The sequence below is a fragment of the Carassius auratus genome, chromosome 36, assembly GCF_003368295.1.
Source record: "Carassius auratus strain Wakin chromosome 36, ASM336829v1, whole genome shotgun sequence".
NCBI lineage: Eukaryota > Metazoa > Chordata > Actinopteri > Cypriniformes > Cyprinidae > Carassius > Carassius auratus.
In genome coordinates, this window is record NC_039278.1 from 10,336,950 (window position 1) to 10,354,399 (window position 17,450).

The 17,450-nt window shown below is 38.1% G+C and overlaps 1 pseudogene; it reads right to left on the reverse strand.

Moving 5' to 3' along the window:
• Positions 1–1,579: 1,579 nt before the first annotated feature.
• On the reverse strand, positions 1,580–17,394 carry LOC113055216 (uncharacterized; annotated as a pseudogene).
• Between the last annotated feature and the right edge of the window lie 56 nt (positions 17,395–17,450).

Consider the following 17,450-nt stretch of genomic DNA (forward strand, 5'->3'; position numbering starts at 1 on the left):
CAGCACACATTGCATAGCTGATAAACTTGCGATGATTCCAGATATCAATATTTATTACTGCATTGTTTTATAAAACATCTTTATCCATCGATTTATGGCAACATCTGCTTCCTTGCTGCCATATTGTAGGCCTAGTTCAAAATTTCCTGATACTTCTGTAAAAAATGTCCATCCCGATGAAAAGTGGTAAATGCAGCACAGTATGTTTAATTGCTTATTTATTGCTTAATATCATAGTGAATGACAAGAGCTTGTCAGTATTATGAGGGAGTATTTTTTATTTTTTATCTTATTTATATTTACCTCATATGTTAGGTGAGACCCTATTCGCGTAACCAGCGACACAAGAGAATCAAATGCTTTGTGTCAGAATAATGCATTAGGTGTTTCCCCTACTTCAGGGAATGGTAAAAACACACATTTTACTATAAGTCTTACTGTTCATCCACTGAGGCTTTCATACTAAACTTTGGCCTTGTCAACAATTCAATTCGTCAACTGCAGATAATTCATCTTCTACTAGTTCTCTGACCACTGAAGGCTCCGAAAGTCATTTGAAAACCATTAACCTCTTCCTCACACATCTGAAAGCCATCCATGAGGTATTCCAGATGTGTTACACACCATTTCAAGAACGTTACAATTCTTAATTGCCATTTTTGTTGGTGTTGTTGTTTCATATATTTTTTTTTTTTTTTTGTTTCTGGATGTCAGCTGACAGATCTTTACACTTACTCTAAATGGTACGTAAGCCTAGACTGTCTTGTGGACTTGGATGTAAAACTGGATGTAAACTATGTGAATGTTCATGAAACCCGATAGAAAAAGATGGAAAGAAAAGGCCAAGTGAGCTGTATTAGCAGCGATGTGTCTGCTGTGAATTACTCCATGGTTGTCTTTACTAAAACGTGATTAGTAGAAACCATAAAAATCTCCCATGTAATGCACCATCTCTCAGGAGAATTGTTATAAAACAACCATTTTAAATGTAACTTTGATATATTCCAATACCACCACATTTTATATGATTTTTGCAGATTTAATATTTGTCACATCAAAAATACCAGTATTATGATGGATCCCATCAACTTTCACTGACAGCGTCCCACCACTTGGTGGTATCAATAGCTCTACATGCATGTAGTAAACACGATGAAAAGCATATTAGGATGTGAAATTTGTGTTAAGCTGTGAAGTTATCTGTTAAAAATTCAGCACACTGAACCAAATTCAATGTTATATCATCCTTCTAATTTGAAGGCCAATTCTAACCACACATAGCAATATCTGATCAACACAGACTCTGAAACTAAGCCATAAGGAGTGTAAAAGTCACCCTGTTTATTCTGATAAGACACAGATGGTTAAATAATTAGAGGAGGCATCCAAGTTCCAAGAAACCCTTCTATTTTGAAGTAGCATTTGAATTGAATTCATTACAAAATGAGTTGTGTATTGAGGCACTCCAACTGAGGCAGATTCAACCTTTTGTGCGACTGCTTTAAATTTAAACTTCCAGAATGGAATAATTCTAGTTCAGTGATCTTAAAGTGCATGTCTTATGCTATTTTTTATTTATTTTTTTTTGCAAATTTTGTGTCATAGAAACTTTGCAACAAACATGCCTCCTGCATGTGGTTCTGTTTAAGGTTGAAATACAGTTTATTTCATAACAGATGCTGAAGTTGAAGAGTGTTCTGTATCTTGTGGCAGGACAAGAAAGAAATGCCATTGCATTGCTCACATCCAACCAATAATGGCCTTTGAGTTTCTGTTTCATGAAGTCCTCAGCTGCGAGTGAATCATGTTGCTAGTCCAAGATAGATTGCTTTTAATAAATCCTTAATAAAATCCTATTTTTTAAGTGTCATTGTCACATAATCAAACTTTTAATTACAAAAAGTGCTTTTCCACAGGCAGTAAAAAGAGACTGACTATTGTGCAACGTAAGTCAGTGATACAGGGAGGATTCCAATCATTTTTGGCACGTCCACAGAGGTTTTGCATGTGAAATTGGAAGGTTTGCTTAAACAACAGCACTCTGTTCTCAGAAATCCACCAACACATGCAAGATCTGTGTCGCAGACTAAAAACAAAACCTAAAACACAACCTTATTGAGTTGATGCGGCCCTAAACCTGTTTTTCTTCCATTTTGCTTTCAATGTGGCTTCGTTTTATTCTCTTAATATAAACAACACAAATGTTAATTCCAGTTTCTGACATTTAAACACATCCTTTGCAAAAAGAAGCTAACTTTGTTAATAAGCCATTGAATAAAGTTGTAAAACTTGCGGTATAAACAACTGAAGATTAAAAGGAAAAAACAAAGAACAGTGGTGTATATCAAATGTTTTAAGCTGTCATTAAATCATTAAGTCTTAATTGCTCTAATCTTTGATGCTTTAGGCTTCAGTATGTAGACCGTATTGCAATGTCTTTATTTCTTGTGCACTGAAAGTTTGACTAACGAAACCTCACATCAATAAACTTCTCTATTTATATACACTCCATATAATTTATTTTTTTTTGTGTGTGTGTGTTTGAATATCCAGATGAGTACAATCTTAACTGATATGAAAGAAAAAAAGAACTCTTCTCTTTTTATAAGAATTAATGATACATTTCAACATTTCATGGTCAGTTTGCCAAGTCAAAACGTGCAAAGAGTAGATGAATGTGTCAAGTTTAGTTTGTGCAGGAATTTTTCATATTTCATATTTTTCATATTTCATACAAATGGACCATTTGCCAGATCAATAATTTCCTGTTCTAGTACTCCTCATAGCTGTAGACACCGTTTGAGCAATAAAATATGTCTTTTAAAATGTATTGTAAATCCATAAATATACAGAATGAGAAAAACCAACATGCCAATATTTTGTCTCATAATATTTAACTCCATCATTTCTCGGTTTCTGTTCTCCATGGTGTGTTTTTCTTCCATATTGGAAACTTCAAAGAATGTTTTATTTTATTTATTTTTTTTATGTTTATTTTTATGTTTGAACAAGATCACATGGGACTGAAAAGACCACCAGAGCGAGTCACCAGCAAATGTTTTGGCTACTGGTTACAGCATGTTTTTTAAGGCCAGTCCAACTCCAGACCAGCACTGACCAAGATGCCGTTCTTTTCAGCAGAGCAAAAATGAATTGTGAGTCATTTACTTTTTTGCTGTCTGTAAAACAATACAGTTATGAGCAGAAGTCCACCACTCCCTAATATAATTATGAACATGGTGCCAAAAGAGATGATTGTTCTGGTGGTTTGTTCTGTGGCAGAGTTCCTGTGTGTTTCTCTGTCTGGATGGTCTGGTCCCTCATCTCCTGCCTATCCTCCTGGGATCTGCGGTCTGTGAAAACCAAAGGCATCTTTGGTGAGTCATCACAGAATTATTAACACATGACTGAAGAGAAACATGTTTGATGTCTTCTATTTAGGTAGAATAGTTATTTAAAATGTAGTGTTTAATCAACTGTTTGATTACCAGCAATCTTCAGAATATCTTCTTTTATGTTCAATATAAGAAAGAAACTCATACAGGTTTGGAACGACATGATGGTGAGTAAATGATTTCAGAATAAAAAAATTTGGGTGAGCAATCCCTTTAAATAAAATAAATAAAATGAAGTATAAAACTTAAAAAATTAAAAAATAATTAAGCCTAAATAGTGAAGCCTAAAGAATGACAAAAGCACACAAAAAATTACAAAAAGATTAAAATGGAAATGGAAAAAACAAAAATGAAACCTAATTCAACATATTAATAAAAACTAAAATAATACTAAAATAATGCTTCTACTATCTTTCTCACTTTTTCGGAGCTTCACCTCATGAATGGTTCTCATGAAATTCCTTGGCACTCTCACTGGACTTTGGGTGTGTGTTTGGAAATTTTCAGGAGGGCTCTTTAAATGACCAGGCTGTTCAACGAGGGTGCTCAGGCCTTCTGATGAATGTGCATCTGCTTTAAAAGACAGAACTGTGGTTGTGACTGGTGCAATGTGTTTACACAGTTGAAAAATCTGGAAAGACTTGCCTTTTATCTCTGTGTTCTTAAGATTTTTATATGTTGACTCAGATGTTGCAGTATCCCGGTTCTGTGATGATTTCACACTTGATGGTTGTTCTTCGCTTTTGGAATCTAAAGACCTCTTGTCGAGTAAAAGCAGTGTACTCCTCTCCACACTGTCCTGCATGCTATCGCTTTTATGACTGTGGCCAGAGGAGGCTGACTCAGCTCTGGAGTCAGTTCTGCTCGAAAATACATCCTGAAAATTTGTAAGTGAAGGAAAAAGATCTGGTGAGGGCAAATGATCCATCTCTGAATTTGAAGTTTCTTCATGAAAAGATGGAGTGCTATCAAAGAGGAAGTTGGACAGATCCCCTTGTGTTGATCTCCATGTGGCAGGCGTCCCTAGAGCTAGTGGGACAGCAGACTTGAATTGTTTAGTTCTTTCATTACCACCCTGTAATGTTACCACAGGAGAAAAGGATGAATTTTGTGGGGATGGAGTAGGTTTCAGGTGAATATTCCAATGGCTTGTGGATGCAGATGTCTTAGATGATCCAATGCTCACTGCTGGTCAAATGCAGGGGCAATCAGAGGCACCTAGAGGAAATGTAATGCAAATTATGATAAAATCACAACTAAAGTAAGAATACCTGGGGCTACACAAATCTTTTGCTAATGAGATTAATTTTGAGAACCTGTTTTGCCCCATTTCAGGTTCTTTCCCCCTTTTTAATTTGCATTGTGTTGTGTGGTCTAGATAACTGTCTGGCTGCATTACTGATGGGTATTTGTAAAAGGATTTGATCAAAAGTGTTGATTCATTCAAAAATGAACAAACAAGTGATTGTTTATGAATCAGTTTTGGATCATTTTCTCAAACAAGTCATTCAAGCACACACATAAGTATGAAGTATGCCAAAAGCTCACCAGATAATGCCAGATGACATATTTTTTACAAACAAATAAACAAGTAGTTCTGAGTGCAGGTACAGTAACATGGAGAGAAAGACTCATTTGCAAAGCTCATTTGCATATACGCTAGTTGTATATTGGCAAATTTGTTCTTTAACTTCTTGTTAAACTGTTGCGTGAAAGCTTGTGAGCCCGATAGCGTGTGATTTGAGATGCAGTTGTGTTACCTGCTGTTTGGCTGAGAGGTTCAGTGTTGGATTCTGGGGGATCTTCTGTGTACTCCTCCGCACAGTTCCAGTCCACAGGCTTGTCGCTTTGAGTCATCAGACCCATAAACATGCGAATCACTTCCTCCGCTTTCTCCAAAGCTTCCCTGGGCAAAGTCATGTGGGTTCTTAGGAACCTCATCGGGCTATTCTGTAGGGTGTAAAACATGTTTGTTTGTTTTTTTTCAGCAGAATTAGGCTATTACTCTCTGCAGTGTACTGAACGCCAACAGCTGGCAGGCTACACAGGTCACTGGCTACGTTTACATGCACAATTTTTGGTTTAATCAGACTGAATACATTCCGATCGATGAATCTGATTGTAGTGTTTACATGAACGCTAAATAAAGTGATCGGCTTGGATGTGTGCATTTACATGTCACAAGTTTTTCTTAAATTTTTTTTTTTACATGTGTACACTGCATATATAGAGTTTCTCACTGTTTGCACATAATAACCACTCTCCTACACAGTTTTTAACAGCAAAATTAATATTTATCCATTTAAGAATAAATATACATATATAAATATCCAAAACAAGGACTGGTGGAAGAAGGTTGTCCTGCTCCACTTCACAGTTGCAGAGTGAAAGCAGAGTTTTATAATGACAGGACATTCCTTTTATACAACACTTTATTCAAAAGAAAGAGAAATTTGTTCCGCACGTCATACGTCATCACGCTATTTCTGCATTATTGCACAAACAAAGTCATTGCACTCTCAACCGTATTAGAAAAGGAATATACCACCCTCTTCAATCTAATTGAAATTTAATTCCGATCGAGCTAAATCAGATTGATTAAGGTGTTTACATGAAGGCTTTTTTTGTCCGATTGAGCCATCAATCTGATTACAAACAGATTATTTGGTTGCATGTAAAAGTAGCCATTGCAAAACTATTTTACTGCAAAGTTTTAATTAAAGCAGACCATTAAATGACATATCCATTGCCTTTTGAGGTTAAAACATTTTGGTTAAAAAGGATAGGTCTATATAAAAGTAGCTATGTGATTTACACTGGTTTTCCTGTGTGTGCATCCTGCCAAAGACAACAAACTGTCTGACTTTGGTTTTAAAATAGTGTTGACAAAGAAATATGATGCGCCATGGCAATTATATACGATTTAATTAGGTAATTAGGTTTCCTCTGCAGTTTTTTTAGACATGCTTTAGTAGAAATAATTTATTTAGCTGATACAGATCACATAAGCATGTGGTCCATTTAACTTCATGTTGGCAGAGGTTAACTTAAAATAGGCACCACTCTGAATTCCACGTGACCAGGTTGTACTATATAACTAGGCACAGTTTCAATATTATGTTTTCCAAATGTTTGTGGCCCCTTTAAGGAATTTCCTTTGTCCACAGCTTTTCTCGCGACATTATTTGTGCACGTGTGCACGATCAAATAAGCCATTTAGAGCTCCACGTAGTGCTTGCATAGAGTTAAGATATTACTGCAATGAGGTCGAAGTGCTGTGAAGTGCTCTTCCGGCATACATTATAGTTAACATTATTTTATCGACTTAGAGAATGTACACGTTTTATTTTGTGTCACCATACTTACTCGTGTAACTACGCATTTAACCATCTTTAAATAGGGAAAACATGGAAGTGTTTGGTGGCTTCCAAATTCATCCCTGTTTGGATCGTAAGGAATGAATGGTATTAAGCTAAGCTTTTCTAAACTTTTTGTTCAATGAAACTTTGTTCCCATGCATCAACCACTGTCACTTATCCAAACACAGCAGTCAGAATAAACCCCAAGAAAAACACATTTAGCTTTGGTATGTACTTCATAGTTCCCTCAGTTACAACCATATTACAAAAATGGCCAGAATGTAATATTTAGTAAAACATTTTAGCAATACAGTCCAACATTACTGCAAGAAAGTCATTGTTAACAAAAGCCAAAAAAAAAAAAATAATCATTGTTGCCAAAACTACTAGCTACTGTCCAAGACTCTTGGTTTGTTGACTCTTTCCCCTTGAAACTTTATACAAGTCAAATTAATGTACCTAGAATTCAATGCCTAATGTTTCTGCTTATTTTCTTTTTCTTTAGTTTTTCTCATTTTGTTATTTGTCATTTAAAAGTCTTGCAATTATTTCGTATAATTATCGTTCATCATTTTATCACAAACATTTCTAAACTGCTCCATGAAGTAATTACTCTTTCAGTTCCTGTTGACTATTTGTTGTTATATTTGTAGACATTGGTAGACATTCATGTTGTTAAATACACTAATGTATGAGGCAAATATCATCTTCTTCCATAACATTTAAGATTTTAAGAACCAATAAAGATGGACTTACTTACCTCATTCTCTTCATTGATTGGAGGGATGCATCTCTGGGAGTAAATGTTGTAGATCAAGTTTTTCAGTGAATTAGTATAGCGGTAATTGTCTGAGTCCTTAGCGTATCTGAATTGGGTGTTGAGTAGCTCCAGTATGTGAGGGAAAGCTGCTTTAACATAACACACAACACTCTGGAACACACAAACATATGACAACCTAAGTATGAGTTAAAATGTAAAAAAAAAAAAAAATGTCTGAACAAATAGTCTCTTATGCTCATTTGTCTGCATTCATTTGACTAAAATTATAATTTCCGGTTTGGTATGATGGTTTAGATCAATGGATGCCAACAACGTTTTATTTTGAGATGAATTGAGAGCTTTTAATGTGAAAAGTTTTAAAAGACATTTAAAAGAGTCTGAAATGTGTGGTATGAAATAAAAACTTTCAGTGAACAATTGAAATGTAAAGTAGGCCACATCAAATAATTATTGCAATAAGTTAGGCTCCATTGTGTAACAAGCTGATTAAAATGATACACATTTATTATTCACATTGTGGAAAGAGGAATTAAATGTTAGATTGTTAAGAGCATGACTCGTCACACACATATCTGTATCGAATTATGGCTGCTAAATCAGCAAAACAAGACAAAACGAATGTAAAGCAAAGTTGAGGCATATGGAGATGACGGTAAAGATGTTAGCTTTCGCCGCGTTTCCACCGCAGGAACTTTACCCAGGAACTAGGGACTTTGGCCTGGTACTCAGTGCGTTTCCGTCACAGTAAACAGGAACTAAATAAAGTTTCGGGTAAAAAAATGCCCCTCACAAAGTCCCTGCTGGCGAGGTGGTACTTTTTCAAAGTTCCAGAACTTTCAGGGGCGGGACTTGGGCGCTAAACATCCTGATTGGTTGAGTTCAATCATTTATTCTGATTATTTTCAAAATATTACTGTTACTGTGTCATGAAATGTAATTTTAAAAGTATTTCAGGCGAGAATGTAGTTGTTTAAAACTCAGCGCCTATTTAAATATGTGTTTCGCCGATCTCGGAGACGGTGAGCTCCACGCGACTTTAATGTTTCTTTAGTGGTTAAACATAAAATATAATTAATTTTGGGTAAATCTAACAGGTTATCTTTGGTCTGTATTAAATTTATTTATATGTTAAAATGACAATAAAAAAGGCAAATTTATATAATATTTTGTTTCACTGTAATGGCTGTATATTTTCACATATCCCTGAACTAAGTACACAGCTGTTATTATGTTTAAATGAAAACGAAAGGAGGCAGTGGTATTTGATATCCTTTTTCGTTTTATTGTCAATATACAGAGAGGAAAATTGCAGTAGCCATGGTCAGTTGACTGAAGTTATCAAGTACGCTGCTGTTTGCAGAATTACCAGACTTGCGTCGTCGCGGACATCACACTCCTGAGTCGAATGCACAAAGTCTGAAATACAGAGCAGGATGCAGGTCCAAAATCAGCGTACTTTGTATTGAGAAACGCGCGCAGACCTACGTCACCAGTCTATTTGCCTAATCTTCCTGGTACTTTAAACCACGGTAGAAACGCTGAAAGCAACAGGTCTGAGGGGAAAAAAATTCCTGGTACAAATGTTCAGGGTAATTTCGGTGGAAAAGCGGCAGTAGTAGCTATATCTAACCTCCTGGAGGAGGAACACTGGGCTGCTCGCTTTGGAGACTTTAAAACCACTGTTTCAACACTCAAGATAAAGCTGGACAAAATTCAAGCTACTGTGATGGAACATGCCTCAAAGATTGCTTCGCTGGCAAATTCACAGGACGAGTCAACACACGCCTCAGAAACTACCTGTGCTATGTTATCAGAAAGCAATGCTAAACTGCTTGCCAAAGTTGTGTCGAGTTCCATAACCAGCATAATACCATAAGAACCATTGGATTACCTGAATCCAGTGAAGGACCTCAGCCCTGTCTTCTCAGAGCTACTCGCAGAAGTGTTTGTGGATGGAGTCCTAGAATCTCCACTGAAAAGTAATAGAGCGCATCGGTCGCTGTCTGACAAGATGAGGCTGGGGCAGAGGCCTTGGCCTGTTATTGTCTGGCTTCAAAGTTACAGCAGAAGGCCAGATCGGCACTCATCTTGCTATCTACGAGGACTAGGCTCTGTAGATACTGGAACAGTGTTCAGAGTACAAAGAAGTGCTGTCTGAACAAAAAACTGGGCCTAAACCAACGCTTTTGTTCCTGGCCAGGCTTACTATCGTAATGAAGGATGGAGATATAGGAGAAGGCTTGCGTAGGTCACTGAAGCCAAGGACTACATTAAGTCTGTACGTTCTGCTGAGGACTAAATCCAAAGTGACTGAGGCAGTGATTTGTGACTAGTTTAGTTAGTGACTCAAGACGCAGCATTTGCTAGATATTTTGATTCCTAGACAGATTTAAGTGGATGACTGGCTATTGCTTGGTTGTCGCATATGAATATGCTTATGTTGTCTTTATTGTAGATGTATGGATAGCTCTCATTAGGCATTAGGCATTAGGCATGGGAAGTCGTGGCCTAGTGGTTAGAGAGTCGGACTCCCAATTGAAGGGTTGTGAGTTCGAGTCTCGGGCCGGCAGGAATTGTGGGTGGGGGGAGTGCATGTTCAGTTCTCTCTCCACCTTCAATACACGACTTCAAGGCACTGAACCCCCAACTGCTCCCCGGGCGCCGCAGCATAAATGGCTGCCCACTGCTCCAGGTGTGTGTTCACAGTGTGTGTTAGTGTTCACTGCTCTGTGTGTGTGCACTTCGGATGGGTTAAATGCAGAGCACGAGTTCTGAGTATGGGTCACCATACTTGGCTGAATGTCACATCACTCACTCACGCATTATGGATGGGCTGAGTGCACCCTCGTGTTCAAATTACCTGTTCATTTTTAAGGTTTTTTGATATACACACCCACTATAATATGTACTTTTATAATACTTTAGATTGGTTTTGTACCCTTCATGTTTATATTATTTGTATATTCAGTTAATGTCCTTTATATATGGGTAGTTAATTTTGATTAATTTATGTTTGAATGTACTCTTATTTATTATTGTTATTATTTATTCTGTTTTGGTTTTCTGGGTCTGTTAAGCTGTTATTTGTCTAGTTATTTATTTATTTAATTTTTTTACTTTTTTTTTTTACATTATTTACATTTTACCTTTATGTAAGTGGTGGGAATGAGACGTTGGAAGTCTTGAAAGCATTGAGTTGTATTGCTTGCATAATGTTTGAAATTTGTAGGATATCTTTAAGGTCACAATTTTTTCACAGTTTTTTTTCTTTCTATCCCTCCTGTTTTCTGTCTTCTTTCCCTTCTTTGTTCCTTTCACATTGCAGGAGGTCATACAGTACAAGTCACCTCAACCCTATACTGTACATTGTTCTAGATGACTGCTGATACTACAAAGATGGGTAAAGGTGTGTGTCTGATTTCATCGAATGCAAATGGAATGAACAAGGCCATTAAGTTTGGTAAGGTAATAACACAGCTGCATCATTTGAAAGGGGGTATTATATTTTTATAGGAAACCCATCAAAAGGGACGTATCAAAAGGGCTTGGATGAGTCATGTTTTATTCAAAATTCTCTGCTAAGACTAGAGGGGCTGCTATCATAATCATACTATCATATCATAAGTAAGAATGTACTGTTTGAGCCAGTACAAGTTACTGAAGATGTTATTGTCTGTTATGTCATATTATCAGGCTTTATAAGGCAGGTACATTTTTAGCCCAGCAGGCTCATGCAGCCAGTGTCTTTAGGCTTATTCCAGAAATTTGCAACCCCGAGTGTCAATCTCACTGCACATCTGGCTGATTTCAACAATACTTTTTGGATTTCTACATTAACCTTTATACCTCCGAGCACTCTTCAGATTCAGAAAATATCCCCAACCCCTTAGACCCTAGAATAAATAAAGAAATGGCTAAAGTATTAGGTAGCCCCATTTCCCCTCAGGAGTTCTAAGAAACTATTGGGTGGGTGGGTTTACAAGAGGGACAGGGTCCCCACATCTTTTGGATAACTATCATCCAATAAAACAATAATCCAATAAATCTAACTTGGAAAAAGAGCCATTTTAGAAAAAAAAAAAAAGACTACATTGGTGTTCCCCAGGAAAAGACAGTACATGATTCATGAGTTCTGACTTTCTGGCATTGTTGATTCAGACAAGCCAAAAGTCTCTTTTAAACAAGTCCTCAAAACCATTTATTTTGCTCAGGAGGATTTTGTATTATTCACAGTCCCTCAACCTGCAGTAGAGCTACTGAGAGACACAACCACATAAAAGTGAACTCCAGGATCATTCCCCTGTGGAAGAATTGAGCTTCTGCTTGTGCAAATTGTTCAGTCATGTTCCAAAAATTCAGAGAGTTCTAGTGCAACTGCTTCGGATGTCATGAAATGTAAATGTAGATGGTTAATGTAATGATATATGCTACTGTGTGTGTGTGTGTTTGTGTGTGTGTGTGTGTATATATATATATATATATATATATATATATATGTATATATATATATATATATATATATATTGTGGCGAGTGGGGCGAGGCCGAGAGGCGTGGGAACGAGGAGTGAGGCCAGGTGTAGTGATTGAAGATGAGCTACACCTGCGCCCCACCGCCGGTCTTGAGTCCCACGTAGGAGATGGAAGGATATAAAACTGGAGTGACGACCGTGAAGGACGAGAGAGGACCAGGCCTGGGACATTATTTTAATGTGTGTGCTTTTTATTTATGCGCACCAGTCGGCCGTGAGGGGCTGGTGCGCCGTTTTGTATTTATTTTGGATATTAAAGTGCTTTTTGATTGTGCGCCGGTTCCCGCCTCCTTCTTCCCGATGAATATGGAGATTTGTTTATTACAGTGGTGTCGAAGCCCGGGAGAAGGAGGGACGCGCTGCTGAAGATCCCTCGCCACTGTGGTGAATCCGCGGTGCCCTCGAGCTGGCGAGGTATGTGCCGCCAGGGACGCTCGAGGCGGTGGGCTGGAGCGAGTTGCCGGGGACGGGCGAGCTCGCTGCTGGCCGCCCACGATATGGAGGGGCGGCTGCCGTCCGTGAGGGAGCGGAGGAGTCGGCGCCGTTCGCCAGGGGGCCGGAGCCTGCCGCCTCCGTGACGGAATCCGGAGGGGCAGGGAACGGGGGACTCCTGCCGGCTGCCCAAAACCGGAGGAGCCGTCGCCGTCCATCGGGCGGCGGAGGAGTGTCGCGCCGTCCGCCGAGGGCCGTCCAGTGCCACCGCCGGGCACCGCGGAGGAGATCACCCAGCTGGTGGAGGGCCGAGCAGCAGTGCGTCTGGGAACCGGATTTTTTTTTTTTCCTCTCTCCCCTCTCTCGTCCTTGTCGCTCCTCCTTCCATCTTCTTTTCTCTCGCCTCGTCTGTCCTACCCCCAGGTTCCTGCAGGTCCCCGTGAGCGGTCCCCCCCGGAGGGAAGGGGGGGGGGGGGAGTAGAGCGCAGTCTCGAGGGTACCCCCCCGGCCTGCGAGGGGCGATGGGGGTATGTGGCGAGTGGGGCGAGGCCGAGAGGCGTGGGAACGAGGAGTGAGGCCAGGTGTAGTGATTGAAGATGAGCTACACCTGCGCCCCACCGCCGGTCTTGAGTCCCACGTAGGAGATGGAAGGATATAAAACTGGAGTGACGACCGTGAAGGACGAGAGAGGACCAGGCCTGGGACATTATTTTAATGTGTGTGCTTTTTATTTATGCGCACCAGTCGGCCGTGAGGGGCTGGTGCGCCGTTTTGTATTTATTTTGGATATTAAAGTGCTTTTTGATTGTGCGCCGGTTCCCGCCTCCTTCTTCCCGATGAATATGGAGATTTGTTTATTACATATATATATATATATATACTATATATTAGTTAGTTAGTATGACTGTTAACCTGCTTAAATATGGTTTTGCTGCCTCTCTGGCTTGAAACATGATCTTATGGAACATCTGTTTCAAATAAGTGTCTGATTTTGTGGCATAGTAGGAGGATCTATTATACCAGAATTTCAATGACGATCATATCAGATCGATATATTTACGATATATTTAAATATACGATATATTTTATATACTGTTCATAATGGTTGAAATGCCCATAGGAATACTGGGTAATCCATATCTGCCATTACATGAAAAAATTGAAAATGTGCGCACCAGGTTCTGCCGCTCAGTGAAGGAGAAGGTTACAGAACAACCATTTCGCAGCTGGTTCTTCATCTGCAAAGGAAAGCATTGTGTGAAGAAAAAACAAATCATAGTTTGCCATATGTTAATCAATTTTAATAGGTCAGACAATTTAATGCAACTTTTTCCCATTAGATGACATTTCGACTGTCAGCACTATTTAGTGCACTGCCATTCATTTAGAAAAATTTAATGCCAAAATATTTCTGAACTCCATCTTAACTAATGAATTATGCATGAGTGATCATTACATACAGCTGTGGTTTGCTGTGGGATTTTATAACAAAGCATAATGAATCCCTTTCTGTATAATTTTATAAGTACATTTTGATAAGCAGCTTATCTTACCAGACGTCTTAAATTTAAGAGATGGTCCCGGGTGACAGAGTGCTTACATGGACCTGGCACACCAGCACACACCAAATAAAAGCACATGATAAGGAAGATGCACAGATGCCTTACCTACAATCACAAAACAATTATGAGTTTTATTTACAAAATCGCACCTGAATAGAAGTAGTTTGGTATGTATTTGTTCATTCCTATTGCAGCTTTTAAGTTGTCAATTCTTATTTTAAGGTCATGTAATTCAGTTTCCCCATCGATTGAGTTTTCACTTGACGTCACACACTCATAGGAATGCCCACCTTGAGGGCAAAACAACGCTTTGCTCCACTGACCACCAGTTATTTTTACGCAGTTTGCATTAAGTAGTAATGTTGTAAATCGCAGATATTAAAAGGTGAAATTAAGTTAACACCTTATTGATGATGTATATTTTTTACAGGCAAGCAGATAAAGCCAGAATTTAAACACAATGTGCAATGGTTGATGTTAAATGGTTTCCCATAGAAAACCATAATAAGGAAAACACTAGACCATTAAAGGGATAACATTAGTTCACACACATTTTTTTTTTATGTTTTTCTGTTTACCCCCAGGGCATCCAATCCACCATGTAGGTGACTTTGTTTCTTCAGTAGAACACAAACAAATATTTTTAAGTCAAACCATTGCAGTCTGTCAGTCTTATAATGACTCAAAACACAGCCTTATAAGTGCATTACCGCTACCTATCTCTTAAATGGACCATTGACACTCTATCTACAATCTCAGTTAGGAGTGTCAGTGGTCCATTTGAGAGATAGGTGGTGGTAATGCACTTTTAAGTCTGTAATCCACTGTAAAGCAAGAAGAAGAAGACACCTCACCCGCAGGCTGTGTTTTGAGTAGGTGCTCATACAGTTCAGACATTCCCATTGCCTCCCTTTGCTTAGATTGAATTACATCATTCCCTTAGCATTCTCTGAACTACTTAAGCCTGGTCGCCACGGGTGTGGAAATGTTTTCATGTGCTTCAGACGCCAGTCATACTGATGGCATTCCCCGAAAGTGTACTTATTATTGCAGTTTTGGAAGCTTTTAAAAATGATAGGCAGTGGGTTGTACATAGCGATGAAGAAGGTAAAAATTGTAAATAATATAATTAAAATAATATAAAACATCACATAATCAATAAAACAGCAAATGTGACTGGTCATAAGTAATGTTGTTGACCAATTTCACATTGTATAGGGTCTGCAAAATAAAAAAGGCCATTTCTTTGTAATTATTTCTTTGTAACTCCCCAATCAGTCATGCCAAACTGGGTTTAACTAGAAAACATCTAATTCTTGCAATTTTTTTTTTATGAAAGTATGCTGATTTAGTTACTGCTTTGACATAACTACTGAAACTAAGTTCTGTCTCCAGAATCAAACCAAGATTCCTGACTTGATTTTTAGTTGTTTGACCCCTAGAGTCAAGGTATGCATTCACCTTGAAAACATCATCTTTGTTTCCAAAAGAAACAACTTCGGTTTTTTTCTGAAAAGTTCTGGCACATCAAACTATTAATTTCATCAGTGCATTGTTAGAGGGAATCAATGGGACTGTAGTCATTTGGAAATAAGGCTAGGTAAATCTGGGCATCATCAGCATTGCTGTGATAGGCAATTTGGTTCTTCCTCATTATTTGACTTAGTGGAAACATACAGGCTAAACAAGAGTGGTGCAAGATTTGAGCCTTGTGGAACTCCACATGTCATGGCGTCCACTTAGACTTATGCTCTACTAGACTCACATAATAACCTCCTCCTTCTAAGTATGACCTGAACCATTTGAGTACCATCCCAGAAAGCCCGGCCCAGTTTTCCAGTCTCTCTTGTAGTACGTTATGATCGACAGTGTCAAACGCAGCACTGAGATCTAGCAGATATGTAGATAAATATGTAGAAAAAAAGGGATTATTTTACAATACAATAAGAATAATACTATTGCAGTATTTTTTTTCAGTCTGTAATGTTTATTCATTGTGTCCCTTGCTATAATAAAATCTATAGAAATAAATGAATATAAAATAGATGTTGGAAATAAATGTATGAATAATTATATTCTTCAGTGTGTTGAAAGTCCCCAACAAATAAATGTACTAAATGTATCATTCAGAGTGTTGAATGAATGAATTCTTGTGAATGAATGATATATATATATATATATATATATATATATATATTTTTTTTTTTTTTTATTTAGGTTCAAAGAAATAAAACAGCTTGAATAAAAACTGTAAAATCCAATGGAAACCGTGTTTCCCGCATGGGTCTGGGAAGTCCTGGAGTATTTAGCCAATAAAGCATAATGATATCAGGTGACATGAATAAAGACCCCATAAAGTGAATGTTTCCATCACCTGATCTTAAAGCCTGTATTAAACAACTTGTGTGTAAGACGAAATAAGAAATACAAAGGAGTAAAAGTGGACATAGCAACTCAACAATCGACAATCATATAGCCAGAATATCTATCAGGAATTACTCAACAGTTGCCTAAAAGGACAGCTTGCTGAAGCAATGACGTTTCACAGTCCACAGTTCTCCTCTGTAAGTTCTGTCTCGTAAAATTTGTTCCCAGTTATATAATAATTTGCCATTCTTACATTGAAAAAGTTTGATGACAAGAAATAAAAATCTATGGTAAAAGGTTCAACAAGAAAGGAAAATCGTGTTCTCAAGTTTCACAAGAGGGAGATCAAATTGAGTCTCTTCAGGGATTGTATCTGGCATTAAACGAACCTCTTCTACACATCAATCTAACATATTAATCGCACAGAAGGCAGAAATAGAAAACGGGTCTTAAAAAAACAATGATATTTTTAAATGACACAAGCAGTCACTTCAACACTTCCCTTAAGTAACAAGCATATGTCAAAGGAGAGCAGCAGACTTACCTTGGCTTTGTGGGCTGTTATGTGTCTGTTCATCTGGCTGACCTGAGCAAATAGAAAGCAATGAAGTCCACATGTAGATTCATTGGATTAGTCTTTTTGTTTTACGTTTGATTCTAATGAAGATAATGTCTGCCCCTCTGAAGATTTTTGTAGGCTTCAAACATCCAGATATTGATGTCTGTTTTGAACAAATCTGCATGTGAAACAGTTGAGGTGTGCCACATTAAGAGGGTGAATGTTTCTTTCTCAGGTCTGGGGTGGACCAATAAAGGGAGCTGTTGTAAAGAGCTCCTCCTCTTTCTCCCCCTATTGGGCTTTCTGAAAAGATCTCACTTTCTCTTCTCTCAGATAATTGTCACCATCCTTCAATTTTATTGATGAAGAAAGTTTTAGCTCCCTCCAGACCAATATAAGTGACCTCCAAACCTTTTTGGGGATGAGTTTAAAATCCAATGAAGATGCCAAATCATCTGCTCATTC